Source organism: Henckelia pumila, chromosome 2 (genome assembly GCF_033568475.1).
Source record: "Henckelia pumila isolate YLH828 chromosome 2, ASM3356847v2, whole genome shotgun sequence".
NCBI lineage: Eukaryota > Viridiplantae > Streptophyta > Magnoliopsida > Lamiales > Gesneriaceae > Henckelia > Henckelia pumila.
Genome location: NC_133121.1, coordinates 89,339,337 through 89,358,960, shown reverse-complemented (window position 1 = coordinate 89,358,960; position 19,624 = coordinate 89,339,337).

Sequence of the window (19,624 nt, the reverse complement as noted above, 5' to 3'; positions counted from 1 at the left end):
ACCTCAAGGAACTTTTTGGAGCTCAGTCAAGGTTGGAAAGGTATGCCACCGTCAAAGAGCTCATGACATGCCGCATGCGAGATGGGACTTCGGTCCGTGAGCATGGGGTACACATGATTGGGCTCATTGAAAAATTGGTAACACTCGATTTGACTTTGGAGCATGAACTAAACGCGGACTTATTGCTTCTTTCCCTTCCTTCGTCGTTTGACGGATTTGTGGTGAACTTCAATATGAACAAGATAGAGGCCACCCTTGAAGAGATGGTCAATATGCTTGTGTCTTATGAGGCCACATTAAAGAAGGATAAACCGGTACTCTTGGTTGGGTCCTCTTCTTACTCCAAGAAAGGGCCAAGTGGAAAGGGTAAGAAACGTTCTGCCCCACCCAAGAAAATTGTACCACAAAAGAAGGCCAAGACAAAATCTTCAAACGTGAACATATCTGGAGATGTTTGCCATCACTGCAAGAAACCCGATAATTGGAAACATAACTGCAAGGAATACCTCGAGTAGTTGCGAACTGCAAAGGGTATGTTTTATATTGAAATAAATGTTTCACTTAATACTACTTCTTGGGTATTGGATACCGGATGTGGATCTCACATTTGCAATGATTTGCAGGTGATGACAAGAAGTGGTAAGCTTAGGATGGGTGAGACCTAGCTGAGGCTCGGAAATGGTTCCAGAGTTGAAGCCAAAGCAGTGGGAGACGTTTATTTAGTTTTGCAGAATAATTTTAAGTTATTTTTGAGAGATGTTTTATTTGTGCCAGATTTAGTTAAAAACATTATTTCTGTTTCTATGCTTGATAGAGATGGTTTTTCTTGTAATTTTGTGAATGAGATTTGCAATATTTACAAGAATGAATGTTTGATTGGAAATGGACAACTTGAAAACGATCTATATAACTTAAAATTAAAAGACGTTCCAATTAATTATTTTGATAAACCTGTAACAACAAATAAAAGGAAAAACGATAGTCAAAACCCGGCAAACCTTTGGCATGCTAGGCTAGGTCATATTTCCTCAAGGAGGATGAACAAGCTAGTGGGAAAGGGCATGTTTGATATGTCAGATATTAACTCTCTACCTACTTGTGAGTCCTGCCTAAAAAGAAAAATGACTAAATCTCCTTTCAAAGGGAAGCCTGAGCGTAGTCAAAACCTGTTGGATTTGATCCATACAAATGTTTGCGGACCATTTAGTATCGTTACTAAATTTGGTCACACCTACTTCATTAACTTTACTGATGATTATTCGAGGTATGGGTATTTATATTTAATTAAATATAAGTCTGAATCATTTGAAAAGTTCAAAGAATTCAAGGCTGAAGTAGAAAACAAACAAGGTAGAAGTATTAAAGCACTTCGATCGGATCGAGGTGGAGAATACTTAAGTACCGAGTTTTTGATCTATCTAAAAGAGAATGAGATTCTCTCTCAGTGGACTTCTCCTATGACACCTCAGCTGAATGGTGTCTCGGAGCATCGCAATCGAACTTTGTTGGACATGGTTTGATCTATGATGAGCTTCACTGAGCTCCCACCTTCGTTTTGGGGCTATGCGCTTGAAACGGCGGTATTGTTGTTGAACAATGTCCACATTAAAGCAGTAGATAAAACTCCATACGAGTTATGGAATTGCAAAGCTCCTAAGTATTCGTACTTAAGGATTTGGGGATGCCCTTCTTACGTGAAGCAGACAGTGGGAGATAAGTTGGATAGTCGATCCATCTTATGTTATTTTGTAGGATATCCGAAGAATTCAATCGGATATTATTTCTATCATCCTTATGAGACAAAATTGTTTGTTTCGAGGAATGCCACCTTCATGGAGAACGAGTTCTTATTAGATAAGAAAGCAAGATGATGGAACTCGAAGAAATTCGAGAAGAACCCGAGATACAAAATAACGACCACACACCTCAAGAACCATCAACGGACACGCCTATATCTAGGAGATCCGAGAGGACTTCTAGACCTCTTATTCGATATGGTCTTCTTCTTGAAGGGGATCAAAGTGAACCCAACATTGGATGTGATCCAAGAAACTTCAAGGAAGCAATTTCTGATGCGGATTCTAATTTATGGCTTGAAGCTATGCAGTCGGAAATAGATTCGATGCATACAAACCAAGTTTGGTCTTTAGTAGATCCTCCCGAAAGAATTGTTCCAATAGGGTGTAAATGGATCTACAAGAGAAAACTTGGGCCTGATGGTAAGGTACTTACCTACAAGGCACGATTGGTAGCAAAAGGTTATACTCAAAGACAAGGAGTTGACTATGATGAAACTTTTTCACCAGTCGCAATGTTCAAGTCCATAAGAATCCTTATTGCCATAGCAGCATGGTATGACTATGAGATATGACAAATGGATGTGAAGACTGCATTTCTTAATGGAAACATTAAGGAAGAAATCTATATGATGCAGCCCGAGGGATTCACATCCATGGGAAGCGAGCATAAGGTATGCAAGCTTCAGAGATCAATTTATGGTCTCAAACAAGCATCAAGAAGTTGGAACCAGAAATTTGATGAAACAATAAAGGACTTTGGTTTCATCAAAAACCCGGAGGAACCGTGCGTGTACAAGAAAGTAGTTAAGGATGCGGTGATGTTCTTAGTGCTTTATGTTGATGACATCCTACTCATTGGAAATGATGTAGGGATGTTGCAGTCAACAAAGATATGGTTATCAGGTAGATTCTCGATGAAGGATTTGGGTGAGGCATCCTATATTCTAGGGATACAGATCTATAGAGATAGATCTAAGAGAATGATAGGACTCACTCAAGCAACCTACATCGACACCATATTGAAAAGGTTTTCTATGGATGAGTCCAAGAGAGGACATCTACCTATGTGTCATGAAGTTTCTCTATCCAAGTCTATGTGTCCCAAGACTGACGAAGAGATAGAGAAAATGACACACATACCATATGCGTCAGCCATAGGTAGTATTATGTATGGGATAATATCTACCAGACCGGATGTAGCCTTTGCTCTGAGTGTCACGAGAAGATATCAGGCCAACCCCGGTCAAATGCATTGGAAAGCCATGAAGGATATTCTTAAGTACTTGAGAAGGACTAAGAATATATTCATGGTTTATGGAGGAAGAGAATTGAAATTGGAAGGCTATACCGACTCTAGCTTCCAAAGCGACGTGGATGACTCAAAGTCAACATCTGGATTTGTATTCATGCTCAATGGCGGTGCTGTCTCTTGGAAGAGTTCCAAGCAAGACACCACAGCGGATTCCACCACTAAGGCAGAATACATTGCAGCATCAGCTGCTGCTAAAGAGGCCGTTTGGATGAGGAATTTTGTCCAAGAGTTGGGCGTAATTCCTGAAGCTGTTGGTCCAGTTCCGGTGTACTGCGACAACACTGGTGCCATTGCTCAGGCAAAAGAACCAAGGTCTCATCAAAGATCCAAACACGTACTGAGGAAATACCACATCATCCGGGAGATTGTGGAAAGAGGAGACATCACTGTCGAGAGAGTGGCCTCTACAGACAATATCGCTGATCCACTTACTAAGACCTTGCCAGGACCATTGTTTGACAAACATCGCAAAGCAATGGGATTACATAGTATAACTAGTTGGCTTTAGGGCAAGTGGGAGATTGAAAGAGTGGGTGCCCGGTTAGCCAACTTGTGGCTAAGGGCTTTTATGACTCTATGTATAAACAATCTTTGTTTAATATAATTTACATTCATTAATGGCATTTTCTTTGTCTTTCTTCATATTGTTATATTGTGATATACTATTGATGTTTTGATAAAGACCTTGAATATACTATAGTGTAAGTAAGATAAGATAGTGAATAAAGAGAGATCACTATTATGAAACACATCTTATAGTCACTGTGTATTCTAAACAGTTCCTAGTCAATTGAACCGTCCGCTAATAAGGATAAGGATCGCTCGAGATTGAGACTAGCATTTGTGATGCCAAGTACCACATTTCATTGGTAATGGACATGGCGATGTTCAAAGCATACAAATGGATATTCATATGATGAATGATCGAACTACCCTATTCGGACTTTCCAAGTGGTTATCACTTATCGAGTGGATAAATTCCGCGGTTTTGGTTGTACACCATTAGTCCTTACTACTTGAAACATCATTGAGACTCTATATGCTAGTACTGTACTTTGACTCGTTTACCGACTCTATTGGGGTCATCAGGTGTCGGGATTGGGTACAGTTACGACATATATAGGAGTCGATGCTTTGTTGTCAAGGATTCACCACATACTTGCGAGTGTGCATATCCTATGCGATCTGAGGAGATATTAGTGTGACGAATCTCTGGCCAGAGCACATGATGTGTTTTAGGTTACTCGGTTTTCCTAGTAACACATGCGATGTCACTATTTGATCTCCAAGATGTAATGCATAGTTATCGAATCTCGAACGACTCTCGATGCACCAATGGTTGTTGATTCGATCGGAATATATGGATGAAGGGACCGTACTGTACGCTAACCAAAATCTACTGGTTCTTGCAGGCACTATCAGTGATACCTAGGGAATCATAGGGCGATGTTGCTAGACGCTCTTACCATGATTCGTTGGGCAAGTCGAAAATTGTTGTTCCGAGTCACAAGGAGTTGTGAGCCCACGGCTAGCTATATCCCTGAACCATTGAGGGTCACACAAGTAATGGATTACTAAACCCCGTTGAGATAGTTAAATTTAAAGAGTTAAATTTAATGAAAGAGAAGTTGGACTTCTTAACTAAAAGGAAGTGGAATTTCCTAAAATGACATAGGGATGTGCATTTTTGGAAATCACTGAATTCGGATTCAGAAAAAATTATCTTGACTTTAAAAGGTGCAAAAATGGTTTCTGTGCACATTGGATAAATCGGTTTATCAATAAGAGTCACGATGAATTTTATATTAATTTCTATAATAACAGGCTTGGCTTGTTGGGCTTAAGTTATGGATTATGGGCCCTAAGGAGTTAGAGTCCTAATACAATTATAACTTAATCTAGTCTAGAAATTATCTATAAATACATGTTTAGTGTTCGAAAATTGACACAATTCATTCTAGCAATTTTTGAAATTCACATAAAATAATTCAAGGGGATTTTCGAAAATCCTCTGTCCCTTTTAAGAAAATTCGGTCTGTGATTTTTGTGAAAAATTACATTTCGAATTAACAGATCAAATCTGTTTATTCTCATCGATAAACATCTGATTGATTTCTAGTGCAATTAATCAGAGGGTTTTTGTTTTCTGTTAGTGGACCTTATTCCGGAGATTGATCGTGAAGCCATTGGTTCCCGAGATATACAAGAAGAGCAGATTAAATTCTGTTGGTGTCCATAATCAAGCCGTTGCTTGAAGAGGTAAAATATTATTAATTGTGATTATTATTATTTTACTTGCATAATTTAATCGTAAAGTTTTGATACCCATGATATGGAATCGTTCCATATATAAAAATAAAATTTTTAAACTTCCGCTGCACCAGGTATCAATTCTTAATTGATCTGAACATGTTTTACAACATCCTTGTTGTATCAAGATTGCCCGCATCTTAATTCTCCAGAGCAAGAAATCGTTCTTGCCCGTAAACTTCTCAATATCAAATTTCATTGATCCCACCATCTTTGCTTAGTTTTCCCACGGACGGCGCCACTTGTTAGGAATCAATACGAAATTTGGTATTCCGAGAATTCACCTCGCAAGCAAACAAGAACAATAATCCCAGAAATACCGATAAAACCAACACACACAGATCAAACTCAAACACTTACGCGAAAGCAATAAACAACACAAGTATTTACGTGGTTCGGCAATGAATTTGCCTACGTCCATGGGAGAGCAATACAACCACTTTATTAATCATGAACAGAACAATCCAAGCTAAAAAACAGAGCTTATTACAGAGATAGACCAGAAAACTCTTAATGCTAGATACAGACACGATTCAAGCTATTGATACTTGAATCTTCCCGTCACAATCTCGGCCCAAGTTTTCTTCTCCGAAATCTCTCCTTCTTCTCTCTCAATATATTCTGAAGAATTTGATTTTCTGTTATGTTTGTTGCGGCCATCTTCTATCTGCTTATATAGAGAATTACACCGACTTTCATCTTGGGCTTTAGGTCAACAGTAACTTACGGCCCAATTATAAAGTCAACATGGTCCAGCCCGATAAGCCTTTATTCATCAGTCTGATCTGCTCTCGCACTTCTATCTGCATCGATCTGCCTTCAAGCTTCCAGCTTTACGAAAACTCCATCTAACTTCTAACCAAGTCATAATACTCGAGCAATCTATCTGCATGAACTCATCCGAAGACTCATATGACCATCACATCGATCTGATCCCAATATTCGATATGGCCATGAACTCATCTGATCACCGAGCTCATCTGATCTGTACTATTTGATCCGATCTCTTTTCTATTTCCATTCAATCTGATAGAAGCATACTTCAACAATGCAAAAGTAGAGAGAAGAAGCGAAAATCCGAATTACGGGACAGCAAACTTCAGAAAATTACTGGGAATGTTACAGACATCCAAATCTGATCTCCACCGTTCAAATTAAAGTTTAAATTTCTGTAAAAATTTCAGCTCGATCCGACGGCTAGAACTCGAGTTATGATTTTTACAAAAATGCCGCACAGATGGTGAAATGGAAGAACAAGTAGCGCCCCGCGCCATATTCCTAGCGTTCCAGTGCCCGTAAATTCATGTTCAGAGCACCCCAGCGCCTCTTTTTGAGCGCTCCAGCTCCAGACGTCTTTCATTGAAAAATAAAATACGAAACTTGAGCGCCCCAGTGCCAAATAATTAGCGTTCCAGCGCTGCGTAATCTCCAAAAATATGGAAAGTCTCTAATCGAGTTTAAAAAGGATTTTATGGCTTATTTTGAAAGAAAAAGAGGGTTTAGAGAGGATTTAGAGCATAGAGACGACTATTGAGAGACTTGGGAGTGCACAAGAGCTCAAGATTCCGGTACGAAGACGGAAGACGTCGGCATCCGGCGAAGGAGAAGCTTTATTCTAATTCGTTTAGTTTTTCTTTGAACTCTATTTTTCTAGTTTTATGGATTGTTGGAAAAACATGTCTTATTTGATTTTGAATTGCATTATGAACTAATTTCTTAGTCTAGAGGTAGACGGATCTTGACTGGAAACCATGATTGAGATATTTTGATTTATATATTTGAATTCTTCGCACAGTTTATTTGTGTTTTCTTGATTTTAATGCTTTCAATTTACTGGCCATACATTGAATGATATTTTATTTAGAATTTATCACTCGAGAGTGGAGATTTTGAATACGATATAGGAAAATACATCTTTGGTGTTTATATTGTTCGAGAGGCATATAACTTCATAGAAGTCATTAGAAGAATTCTTATGCCATTTGCCGGATTTAATGGTTAAACTTATACAGACATATTTAGTTTGCTATTGAATACGAAATTCTGCTTGACACTCGAGAGAGGTAGTAGAAAATAATAGGAATTCTTGGCTAATAAACTAGAAGAATTGATAATTAAACAGTCATGAGAAATAAATTGTGGTGGACAGTCAAGTGAAGTCGAACCTCTAGCATTCATCGCTTATTGATTTTTTCTCTCGTGAACTCGTGGTTATTTAGTTTTGTTTCTTGAAAATTTTAGTTTTATAAAATCAGATCAATTTCGTAGCTCTACATAGGATTAGGATTTTATTAGTTACAAATATTTGATATAATATCATTTATTCATTCTCCGTGGGATCGACTTGGACTTAATTCCTATATTATAACTTGACATCGTGCGCTTGCGAGCGAAAAAAACGCAACACCTATAATTTAAGCATGAGTTGCAATGTTTGATCTCTGCTTACCAGAGTAGTCATGCTTCATGTATTGCATGTAAACATGTATACTAATAGATTACATGCATGAAGATTTTACTCACATACCTGTTTCTATCACGAACATCACATTAGACGATACAATTTGCAAATTGTTCAGGAGCTGGATCAATGTTCATACGATTTCCAAGGCCTGGATGCATATGTTACCGATAGTTCTAGTTTAAATCTATTTCTGTTATTTTGTTGTAATTCGATTGAGTTATATAATATATTCTTAAGTTTTCAGTTATCTTTCGATATTTATATGTTAATATTTTAATTAAGTTAGTTACATGCTTATCAAGTGATTGTTTGTTGATCCAGGTAGGGTGACAAGTAAATTATGAAATTTAAAAATTTAAAAATTATATACAACAAAAAGTATATCACATTAATTTTTTTGACCACATGTTTTAAATACAAACCGTAAAATTTTAGATAGAAATAAAAAATTAGATATAGGAAACCAAGCCACGTTATGTAGTAGATATTTTAATTTAGATATATAATTTAAACATATAATTTTTGGTTAATGATCATAAGTAGAATAAGACTAATAAAAAATTAGAGACTCTGAAAAAAGAAATATAATTTTTTTAAACATATAATTTGTGGTTAATTTTCGAAAGTAGAATAAAGAGATTAGCGAATTATAAGATCTAAAATACACATTCAGAGGTTCCCGAGTCATTCAGTCTATATTTAAGTGTTTCTATTCATATTATCAAGAGCCAGCAAGGACCAAGGTCCTACCGAGGTCATAAAGAAATTGTTCTCAAGTTGCGGAATTTTCGAGTTATGCGGACTAACGACAGATGAAGTTATAGTCCCGAATCCTTTTCTTAATTGACACTTTGACAGTAGCTATTGATAAGCACACACTTATCTTTAGGCTAGGTTTTTATACCCTATGTTCATAAATCAGTTGTTTAGATGTACATAAGTACTGAATGAGATATCAAGCATAGTATGCATATTTTTTTGTTGCATTATTATTTGTTGCATTATTAATAGTCATATGATGCATGTTTATTATGTCATGTTATATATGAATGTGTGTATCATGTTGAGCCCTGATAACATTTAAGATATTCAGTTAAGTAGGGTCGATCAACCCTTATTTCTGATAACCATGCGACAACTACTGGGTACTTAGAGCAACGTATGCAATCTTACCCATGGCAGTTTTAGTACAAGATCATAGTTAGTATGTGTAGCACCAATTGGATTTTCGGAGCAGCGTGCTCATACTGGGGATCCTAAATCTAAGCATGAACTCCAATGTTTAATCTATGCTTACCAGAGTAGTAATGCTTCATGCATTGCATGTAAACATGTGTACTAATAGATTACGTACATGAGGATTTCACTCACAGCCATGCTTCTATCACGAACATCACATTCGACGAGACAACTTGAAAGTTGTACAAAAGGTGGATCAATGTTCATTCGGCGTAGGAGCGGAGATTACCGATAGTTTTATTTTAAATCTATTTTTGTATTTTGTTGTATTTTGATTGAGTTATATAACTGATTCTTACATTTCAGTTATCTTCCGCTATTTATATATTAATATTTTAATTAATTTAATTAAATGCTTATGATATTGATAGGTAACAAGTAAATTAAGAAATTTTAAAATTTTAAACAACAAAAAATATATCACATTATTTTTTTGACCATATTTTATTTACTTAATTTTATATACAAACCGTAAAAATTTTGATGGAAATAAAAAATTAGATATAGAAAACCAAGTCACATGATGTAGTTGATATTTTTATTTAAATATATAACTTAAACATATAATTTATGATCAATGACAATAAGTATAATAAGGCCACTAAAAAATTAGAAGCTCTGAAAAAAAGTAATATAACTTTTATTAACATATTATTTGTGGTTAATTTTCGAAAGTAGAATAAAGAGTTTAACTAATTATAAGATCTAAAAATGCACATTTAGAAGTTTCTAAGTCTTCCAGTCTATATTTAAGTGTTTCTATTCATATTATCGAGAACCAGTAAGGACCAAGGTGCTACCGAGGTCATAGCAGAATTGTTCTCAAGTTGCGGCATGTTCTAATGTAGTGACCCTTACCTGGATCACCTACTAAACAGAGCTTAGACATGCAATTAACTTAATTAAACAGATATCAGAATTTAAACTGCGGAAACCATAACAATATACAATCCCAAGGGAAGGAATCTGTAAATACCCAAATATTATACAACCAGATCGAATAGCTGTATCAATCCAATAATAACATAAATAAAACCTAGACAAAGCTCCAGCTGGCCATCCACTGTCTAGCCCCTCTTGGACCCACCCGCATCGTCCAAACGCAAACCTGCCCCATGGAATAGGGTGTCCAGAACACAGAGTACGAGACGTGAGCATAAAACGCTCAGTACGAGAGTATGAGTATACATGCATGCAAAGTGAACTCCCTACAAACTCGAGGTCAAGGATCAGATAACAGAGACAGACCGGGCCCTGGTATGTAGCACGCTGTACCGTCGCTTCAGGAGGTGGCTCCCATACCGAGTACATGTGGATACACCGGACCCAAATCGATGGAAGTCCATCCACTAACAGGATAGGGTACAACCCTACTAATAGACATCTCGAAGGAGATAACAGCAATATGCAAATGAATGCAGCATAATATCATGACATATAAATCATGCAGTCACATAATACATGCATACTCAGTCAGGATATCTCGAACAGTACTTTCGTACCTAACACCGTAGTTTGAACTAAGTTGGAAGAAGACAACCCCTAACTGCCTTAGGTCCAAGCCCGACCCGACCCGGTCTCAAGACTGACCCGACCTGAACTGCTCCTGGTCAAGCCCCGACCTGAACTGCACCTGGTCAAGCCCCGAGATACTCCTTCCCGAACTCCCGAGCTACTCTTGGTCCGAGCAAAACTAATAAGTGAGGTGAAATGGTGTAAAATGACCGAACCCTCGACTTCTATTTATAGAGGATGAGCCGGGACAGCTGTCCACCGAGTGCGTGACACCTGGCAGGACACTAATCGTGCTTTTGCTTCAGTCACGTGTTCACTCCCGACCTACCTACCATGTGCTCTTCCCATGACCGAACACTACCTTGGCTTTGCACAACACTTTCTTGAGCACCCTAAGCCCCGACTCGAGCCACTCATGACCGACCCGAGCCCCAAGGGAAAGACCCGAGCTCAAACCAAACTCCACACACATACATGACCGAGCCCTAGCTCCCTGCCCGAGCCCTAGATCTATACCTGAGTACTAGCTCTATGCCCGAGCCCTAGCTCTATACCCGAGCCCTTGTTGATCAACCCTGACCGACTCGAGCTGCTCATGACTGACCCGAGCTGCTCATGACCGACCCGAGCTGCTCATTCATGTCATGTATTCTTTGACCTTGACTTGTGCTCTTGGTAACAAATATTTATTAGATTTAAACATAATTAACCATTAATCTTGTAAATTGGCACTGGGCTACTACATTCTCCCTCACTTAAGATATTTCGTCCTCGAATACAGATCTTAAGTACCAAATGTAAAGCAAGATACAAACTTTCCTTTATTCAAACTGAATATTTTACAAGATAAAACTGAATACTACTCAAGAATGAAATCAAAACAGCTCAGGATGGTCTTCACGCATCCTGTCCTCAAGCTCCCAAGTAGCCTCTTCAGTGCCTCGGCGCTGCCACTGAACTAGAACCAAAGGAATGACTTTGTTTCACAGAACCTTATCCTTATAATCCAGGATACGAGTAGGTTTCTCAACATAAGTCAAATCCTTATCCACCTTAACATCAGACCGCTGTAGGATGTGGGACTCATCTGCCACATACCGTCGCAACAGAGATACGTGAAACACGTCGTGAATACTGGAAAGATACGGTGGCAAAGCCAGACGATAAGTCAAATCTCCAATGCTCTCCAAAATCTCAAATGGACCGATAAACCTGGGAGATAACTTGCCCTTAAGGCCAAATCTGAGAATCCTACGGAAAGGTGACACTCTCAGAAATACTTTCTCCCCAACATCGAACTGCAAAGGCCTACGCTTGGTGTTAGCATAGCTGGCCTGACGATCCTGTGCAGCCTTAATCCGTTTCTTGATCTGATCGACAATGTCGATTGCCTGCTGGATTAATTCGGGTCCCTCAGCCTGTCTCTCCCCCACTTCTTCCCAGAAAAGTGGAGTACGACAACATCGTCCGTACAACGCCTCAAAAGGTGCCATACCTATGCTAGTATGGTAACTGTTGTTGTACGCGAACTCAATCAACGGCAAATGATCCTGCCAGGCTGAACCAAAATCCATAACGCACGCTCGAAGCATATCCTCCAATGTACGGATAGTGCGCTCTGACTGACCATCAGTCTCCGGATGATAGGCAGTACTCAAACTGAGAGTAGTACCCATCGCACGCTGAACACTCCCCCAGAACCTAGAAGTAAACCTAGGGTCTCAATCGCTGACAATGCTCACAGGTACTCCATGAAGTCGAACGATCTCCTGAACATACATACGAGCCATACGATCCACATTGTACTCTCGGCTATAGACAATGAAATGCGCTGACTTGGTGAGTCGGTCCATCACAACCCAGATAGCATCACAATTCCTCGGGGATAACGGCAAATGGGTCACAAAGTCCATTGTGATAAACTCCCATTTCCATTCAGGAATAGGCAGACTGTGAAGCAATCCTCCAGGTCGTCGGTGTTCTGCCTTGACCTGTTGACACACCAAACATCTCGAAACAAACTGATAAACACTGCGTTTCATTCCCTTCCACCAGAAACGAGTACGTAGATCCTTGTACATCTTGTTGCTCCCAGGATGAATACTCAACTTAGTGCGATGCGCCTGAGACAAAATCTCCTCTCGCAACTCTTCATCCTGCGGAATCACAAGCCTACCAGACAAACACAGAAAACCATCTGACTGATAATGAAATCCAGACGAGCTACCCTCGTTAGCTAGACGAGCTAAACGCTGGGTCTTTGAATCAGACATCTGAGCATCTCGAATCCGCGAATACAAGGCTGGCTCAGATAATATCGCAAACATCTGGATACTCTGCATACCTTTCTTATGCTTGAATGTATAACCTGAAGTACAACAATCACTGATCGCACTGGACATCGAACAAGTCTGAAGTGCGGATAGTCGTACCTTGCGACTCAAGGCATCAGCGGTGAGATTAGCAGCTCCCGGATGGTACTTAATCTCGCAATCATAGTCCTTAAGCAAATCCATCCAACGTCTCTGCCTCATGTTCAACTCCGCCTGAGTGAACAAATACTTGAGACTCTTATGGTCGGTGAAGATCTCAAATTTCTCGCCATACAGATAATGACGCCAGATCTTCAAAGCGAACACAATGGCTGCCAATTCCAAATCATGGACTGGGTAGTTGTCCTCGTGAAGCTTCAGCTGTCTAGAAGCGTATGCGATCACATGCCCATTCTGAGTCAGGACACAACCTAACCCCTGAAGAGAAGCATCCGTGTAAACTACATACCCTCCAGATCCTGACGGTAATGCCAACACCGGCGCAGAAGTCAACCGCCGTCGAAGCTCACAGAAATTCTCCTCACACTCGGAGGACCACTCGAAATCCACACCCTTGCGGGTAAGCTGTGTCAACGGTCGAGCTAACTGAGAGAAGTTCAGAATGAAGCGACGATAATACCCTGCTAGACCCAGAAAACTACGGATCTCAGCAACTGTCATCGGACGCGACCAATTAAGTACCACTTCAATCTTGATTGGATCAACAGAAAGACCACTATATCCATCCAGAACTCACACTTGCTCAGCTTGGCGTACAACTGCTCATCTCGAAGAGTCTGCAGTACCAACCGCAAGTGAAAAACATTGTAACGCCCAGAAATTCGTCACGTAAATTCGCATGCATAACTAGGGGATTTTATAATTTTATAATAATGTGAAAATGTGTTAAATTGTTTTTATGAGTGATTATTTAAATTAAATGATTTATTTGCATGTTTTAAATATTGTTTCGACATTTAAATATGTATGATGTGATTTATGAATGTATTTGAGAAAGTTTATTTTATGAACGCGTAGGCGGGGCCGTGGACGGACGAGTGGTGATTTTCACCCAAAAATATTTTATGAGTTTATGAGCCTTAAAATATTATTTTAAGATATTTTGTCAAGAAAATTTTAGTATTTTATTATATATTTATTTAAGGATTTATTTTTAGCCAAATTAAGTCATTTTGATGACTTTTATTAAATTTTAAAAATCCCCTATTATTTTATTTCGGGATTAAGGATTTAATATCAGATTAATTCTTGTATTTAAAAATCTTTGAGTAGGGTATACTATTATTTTTTTTAATTAATTAGTAGAATAGATATTTTATTTTCTAGAAACATTCTAACCCTACCCCAACCCCACACCTCACGTTTTTACTCTCCCTTAGCCGCCTCCATCAACCTTCAGAAAGTTTTCCATCATCAAAAACACAGCACACACGATTTTCTTGAGGTTTTTCGGCAAGGATTTTTAAAGTCGTTCGTCCCGGCGAGCTCGATACGCGTCGTTTTCTTTGTTTGGTCCAAATGTTCAACAAGGCACGTTTGATTTCCATTCTTGAACATCATTTAGATCATATTACATTGTTTTTAAGATGAATGATCTTATTATGCATGTGTTTACAGATTTGAATGAGATGATTCATTGTTCATGCACAGTTCACGTTTTTTGGTTGTATGCTCACGTTTCATCATGTTTCTGAGTAAGGACTGTTCGAGGGGCTGGACCACTGGTTTGGGGTCTGATCTAGGGTCCTTAGGGTCGGTTTTGGATGGGTGGTTCATGGCTGGAAGGGCTGGAACCAAGGGAAAAGGGGCTGGGACAGCAGCTAGGCGGGCAGAGGGAGCTGTCTGGTTTATGGGCCTTGGCCGAGCCATGCAAGGCTTGGCTCGGGCCAGGCCTGGTCCGAGGGATGCACTTGGACCCTGGAGTGGTCCAGGTGCCGGAGCTCCGGCCGTTGGTGGCCGGAGCTGGTCGGAACATGCAAAGTATCATGGGCTGTCCAGAAAAGGGGCCTGCGCAGCTTGCATGGGGTTTAGGGGCCTTGGCCGAGCCATGTAAGGCTTGGCTCGAGCCAGGCCTGGTCCAGGGGTTGCACCTAGACCCTGGGGTGGTCCAAGTGTCGGAGCTCCGGCCATGGGTGGCCGGAGCTGGTCAGAAAGTTAAGGGGAGTAAGGGTTGTTCCATGGGAGGGGCTGCGGGGGTTTCTTGGGATTTAGGGGCTGTGGCCGAGCCAAGCAGGGCTTGGCTCGAGCCAGGCCCTAGGCTCGGGTTGCACCTGGACCCTGGGGTGGTCCAGGTGCCGGAGCTCCGGCCGGTGGTGGCCAGAGCAAGGTGTTTAAGGGGCTAAGGCGGCAGCTGCCGCAAGGGGGTTTGAGGATAGGTTAGGGTCGGGTTCGATGGTTTCAAGTGAGCCGGGCTCGAGTCTTTGGGTCCGAGTTCGGGTTGGGTCAAGTCTTGATGGGTCAAAATATTTTTAGTCCGGGTCTAGATTTTATTATTTGGGCTTAAGTCTCTTATTTTAATTAATTAAGAGTTCAAGTTAATAAATTATGGGTTGGGCTTGATTAATTAATTGGACTAAATTAATGGGCTTTAATAATTATTGAGGTAACCCACTAATTTGTCATAGGCCATGTGATCCATGAGAATTATTAGGCCAAGTTGAGTCGGGTTAATAATTTTATCGGTCTAATTTATAGTAATGGTTAGTTAATAATTTTATTAATTTAACTTTAAATTAATAAGTTGATGGGCCTAAATTATATTTTAAGTGAGCCCATTAGTTTCTCATGGGCCTGGGGGCCCATGAAGCTAATTGGGTCAGGTCAGATTGGGCTTTTGGGTTTTTGGGCCAGTATAGGAATTTTTGAGTTTAAGTCTAGTGGTCAGCAGCTCGAACAAGTCCTTGGAAAAATAAATGTCCGTAAATATATATTTAATTCATGCATGCATTTTTATTAGATATATAAGAATTATTTTTAAGAAAATAAATTAAATATATATTTACGGACAAATTTTCATGAAATAAAGAAATAATGAGAATTTTTATGTTCATGCATCATGTAACAATTTTTATGATAATTTTAAATGCATGTTAAGAAAAAAATATTTTTATGGAAGTTGAAGTGAAGGTGGAAAGTGATGTGGTTGGAGGCCGGGATACCTGGGCCCGGTGACCTTCCTAATGATGTATAAGTATGATGAGCTTATGGATCCAGCTGAGAGGGCTGGTGAAGTGGCAGCACAGAGGTGGAAACCCCACCGCCGCGTACGTTGGTTTAAGATTGATCAATCGCTCAGTATGATGCCACCGACATGGATACGACCTGTTGAGAACTAAGAAATCATGATATGTTATTTTTACGAAAATTATAAAGTATGATGAATTATGTTATAACATGATGATTTAGCAGTATGATTATTTATTTATGTTTATATGCATATAATTTTAAGATCATGCACGTATAATTATTATTCACGTATTTTATATGATGTGTGCTTGTGTGTGGTTTCATTTTGTTATGTAAGGATAGAACGTGCTGAGCCTCTAGGCTCACTAGATTTAAATGGTGCAGGTGAGCAGAATGTTAATGAAGTTAATGTGTTCCCGACTGGCGGCGAGGGCGTATGAGTATCCAGGCGGCTAGAACCCGTGACCATTGCTCTAAGATGAATTTTATGTTGAGACTAGAACATTTATTTCCGCATATGTTTTATTATTATAGATTTTTCAGTATATGCATGAATTTTATATTTAAGTATTTATTTTCTAAGTTTTCCTGAATTTTTGTGAAAGAAATATTATTTAGGAATTTTATTATGGCATTCTTATAAATTATTATTTAGTAATTAATTTTAAGTATTTGATTGCATGCGTGTACTTTTATTGTATCCTTTGTGTATTTGTATTTTAAATTAAGTAAAGTTATTTTTATGTATGATATATATATGTATGGGCATATATATATTTATATTCATTATTTTATAATTAGAGATTTAAAAAAAAATAAATTTCACTAGAAGTTCTAGGATGTTTCATTTGGTATCAGAGTCATGGTCCTTGGAGGGTGACTAGTCTGCTTCTCGGAGCTCAGAAGCCGCACTGCCAGTCTGTAAGTTTTAAGTGTTTTAAATTATGATTTATGCATGGGACACATGAGTTATATTTTCAATGATTTATGAAAATGAGAATTTAAAGTTACGACAGTCTTAAAGTCATAAATATTAGTTATGCATTGCGATTTACGTGGGGAAATATGTGGTGGTGCAGTATGCCTCCTAGACAGATGAACCGACGCGGGAATCCTCCAACTCCTCCTCAGCAAAATTCGCTCACAGCACTGGAGCAGGCCAGTTCTAATATGATGACAGGGATCACCGCACTGTTGGAGCAACATGCAGCACGACCCCGACTTACACACGACGAGGATGTTGCGGAACGGTTTCAGAAGAAAGGACCGAAGGAGTTTTCTGGTTCCACTGATCCACTCGTGGCTGAGGGGTGGATCCGTTCCTTGGAGACCATATTTGCTTATATGGGACTCACTGATGCCGATAAAGTAAAGTGCGCGGTGTACATGATGAAAGACGATGCAGCCCTTTGGTGGGAGGGCGCAGTTCGAGGTGTGAACCCACAGACTTTGACATGGGAGGAGCTCAAGCGGATGTTCTTCGCCAAATATTTTACTGAGGATGTGCGCAGCCGAATGATTTGGGAGTTCATGAGTCTCCGGCAGGGGGACAAGACGGTGGTTGAGTATATCAAGCAGTTCGAGAGGGGTTGTCATTTTGTGCCCCTGATTGCTGATAGTGCCGAGGAGAAGATGAGACAGTTCATCGATGGGCTTAGGGCGGAGATCAAGCATGATGTACGAATGATGGACGTCACCACTTATGAGGCAGCGATGAGTAGGGCACTACGATCCGAGGATGGTAGGAAGGAGATCTTGAGGGAGCAGCAGAGGAAAAGGCAGTTCCAACCATCGTACCACGAGTCGTATCCACAGCAGGATGCAAAGAAGCAGTCCATTGGGCCATTGAAGGGCCCAAATCCACCGAGACAGCAGGGAGCTATCGTTCCTCGTGCAGAAGCACTACCTCTCTGCCATAAATGCCAGAAGCCCCATCCAGGACCGTGCATGAAGGGATCAGGCATGTGCTACCATTGCAAGGAACCGGGACACATTATGCTGTACTGTCCCAAGAAGAATGCTGTCGGACGAGTCTATGTGATGCAGGCGGAGGAAGCAGTACCGGATACTTTGCGTATCATGGGTAATTTTATTTAAACATGCTCTTCCGTATTACGCGAATACACTAAGATGTCGTCAATGAAGACCACGACAAACTTGTCCAAATACTCCCTGAAGACGCGGTTCATCAAATCCATGAATATAGCCGGCGCATTAGTCAAACCAAATGGCATCACTAGGAACTCGTAATGCCCATAGCGAGTACGGAATGCAGTCTTGGCTACGTCCTGATCACGGACTCTCAACTGATGATACCCAGATCTCAAGTAAATCTTGGAGTAAACTGACGTGCCCTGCAGCTGATCGAACAAGTCATCGATACGAGGCAACGGATACTTGTTCTTCACAGTGACTCGATTCAGCTGCCGATAGTCAATGCACAGCCGCATCGACCCATCCTTCTTCTTCACGAAGAGAACAGGAGCTCCCCAAGGAGATACACTAGGACGAATGTACCCCTTGTCCAAAAGATCCTGTAGCTGATTCTTCAACTCACGCATCTCTGATGGAGCCAGACGATACGGTGCTCTAGAAATAGGCGAAGTTCCCGGCATCAACTCTATGCCAAACTCGACTTCCCTAGCAGGAGGAAAACCCGGAATCTCATCAGGAAAAACGTCTGGGAATTCATCCACAACAGGAATACTCTCTATCCCAATGCTCTCAGTGGACAAATCAACTGCATAGATAAGGTAGCCTTCCCCGCCAGACTCTAGAGCTTGACAGGCTCTCAAAGCTGATACTAAAGGCATCGGGGGTCGCGCTCCCTTACCATAGAAAAACCAGCTCTCACTTCCCTCCGAATGAAAGCGTACTAATCTCTGATAGCAGTCTACTGAAGCTCGATAGGTAGTCAACATATCTATTCCCAAAATGCAATCAAAGTCGTCCATCGCTAGGACCATGAGATTCGCTAACAGAATGTTCCCTTCAAACTCTAAAGGGCAACCCATCACTAGATGCTTAGCCAAAGCAGATTGGCCCGTCGGAGTAGAAACAGACATCACTACATCTAGTGCAATGCATGGTAACTTATGTCTCTTAACAAAACGTGCAGAAATGAAGGAATGAGATGCACCAGTGTCAATAAATACAAGAGCAGGTATACCATAAAGCAGAAATGTACCTGCGATAACTTTCTCATTCTCCTCCACAGCCTGATCATGTCTCAGGGCAAACACCTGGTCAGAAGCTCGTGGCCTCAAATGAGAACTCCCAGCAGACTGTCCCTGTGACCTCTGCTGAACGGTGGCCTGAGAACCCGATCCTGAACCAGAACCGGAACCGCCTCCCCCAGACAGTGGACAATCCCTCCGGATATGACCAGTCTCTCCACAACGAAAACAAGCTCCAGAAGCTCTACGGCACTTGTCGGATGGATGGTTCTTTCCACAGTGATCACACT